The following is a 2,104-nucleotide window of genomic DNA, read 5'->3' as shown; positions in this document are numbered from 1 at the left end:
TGTGCTCCCAGCTTGTCATAATAGTGACAGAGTCTTAATGCTGAGCTTCCAGACTTTGCAGGCTGGTAAAGTGGAAGAGAAAAAGACAAGTGTGTGCAGACTGATGACATTTGCAAAACCATTTGGCGTGACTGACATTGGAGATCCTACTAGAGAAGAAAGGAAAAGGAGAGAAGCAAATGGCTGTTCAGGAAGAAGAGTGGCGGTGGTGACTCTGAATAATGAATAGACACCAGGCAGGAAAGAGACTCATGTCAGCCTAAGAGCGTATCCTGAGGCCTCCGCTTCAGTCAGGCACTACCTTTCAGGCAATGGTGTGTAATGGCCCAGAGCCAGCAGTGGTTTGCCCCGTGTGCTCTCTGCCAGAGACTGCAAGGAGATGCAGCAATCTCTCCCTTTAGGGCTTCTGTCTGCGAATAGAACAATTTGAAGACATTTTTCTGTGTTTCTTGGAGGAGAGCTGTACCTTTCTGGAAAGGCCACAACTCATCTGCATGGAAATTTCAACACCAATAACCTTATTACACCCAAGCTTCTCCACACTAGGACCTTGGGAAGCACGTGCAGTCCTACAGGACTGACTTCTTTCTGAGATCAGTCATTCACCATGGGCTCTGACTTTGCTCTTTTATTTTAAAAACTGACGTGGCTTCCAAACTCCTATTTAATTAAAAAAACCAAAATATTGGCATATATTTTCAGTGATACACTATATTCCTAGCATTTCTGAGCCCCTGAGTTTGATCTCCAGAATTGAATTGATTCACATTTTATAGTCTGTGTGAGAATTCCTTCCATATGTCTCAAATGAAATGCAATTCTCTGTGCAGAGCAATTTTATTTCCCTTTTTTCCTTATTATCCCACAGCTAAATACCCCGGATTTATAGATACCAAATTTATACATGTTGTTACAAGTAAAGCCCAGGAATTTCCTCTGCAGTTTTGAGATTTTGGCCTTATTTTCCCCAATTCTACTGTTATCATCATCTTCCCAAACAGCCAGCACACTTCACATAGAGAAGAGTTTAACAAACCTGAGGAGTTTCCACTGTGAATTGAACACTATGCAACTTAGGTGCTGGCCTGAGCCATTTGGAGAGAGCCTGAGCTCAGCATTGTAAAGACCATTAATCGGCATCCGCCTGTGCTCTCCTCCTCACACACAGTCTATAGTGAGTGTATTTATCACTTGTGTATTATCACATCTAATCCAGCCAGATCTCCAGCAGTCCTTACTTTATAAATTAACCTGTGATCTGGCTACTGCTGCATCCTAGATCTCTAAATGGTTATCTTCTGCCCAGAGGTTTCCTCTGGGTCTCACCACTCGCTTCAGTCCATGGCTTTTACGTGAAGACTTTTGCATTCACCACATTATTCTCACTCCAGTTCTGTGTCATAGCAGCAATAATATTAATCCCCCAATCATTCATAATTATCTTCCCTGTGGTGTGTATTTTGTCTCGTACAGAGGGGTCAAAATAATCAAAGAGCTGTGTAACTGGTGTTATTGAAAGCTGTTAGTGTCAACATTAGCTCTATCTAGTGTTGCCAGGCAAGTTCCTGCCTTTTCTTTAATCATTTGTCACTGTCACTTCATACAGAAGCTACTACAAAAATTTTCACACAACTCAAAATTTTATAATATCGAGTTATCTCTATTTAATTTTGGGGGAAACAATTTTTATTTATAAGAAATAACAAATTCCATTGGAAATAATAGATGAGCCAAACTTCTTCCTTCATATCCCAGAGAATTGCTTAAATATAAACAGGTCATTTCCTCATTTATTTCAGTAAAAGTAGAGCTATCTGTTCCTCCTCCTCCCAAAACTTGGTCGTGTGATCTGTGATGACATTTCAGTTCCATCTGTCCTCTCTGAACTCTGAACCCTGGTCTTTGGGTTCTCTCTGCAGTGCTCTGAGGTTGCTTTGGTACTCTCCCTTGCTATGCGGGCAGTGCTGAGGTCTCTCACAGAGTTTCTTTCTTTCCTGCTCTCTTCTGAGTTTTCTCTGAGTATTTGTGTTGGTCAGATTGCTTTTTCTCTTTCATAATGTCCCTGAACAAGGTTGAAGAGGAAATCAGTTTGGAGTGGAAAAGT

The sequence above is a fragment of the Octodon degus genome, unplaced genomic scaffold, assembly GCF_000260255.1.
Source record: "Octodon degus isolate 3935 unplaced genomic scaffold, OctDeg1.0 scaffold00463, whole genome shotgun sequence".
In the NCBI taxonomy this organism is placed as follows: Eukaryota; Metazoa; Chordata; class Mammalia; order Rodentia; family Octodontidae; genus Octodon; species Octodon degus.
Note: the sequence above shows the minus strand (reverse complement) of the source record.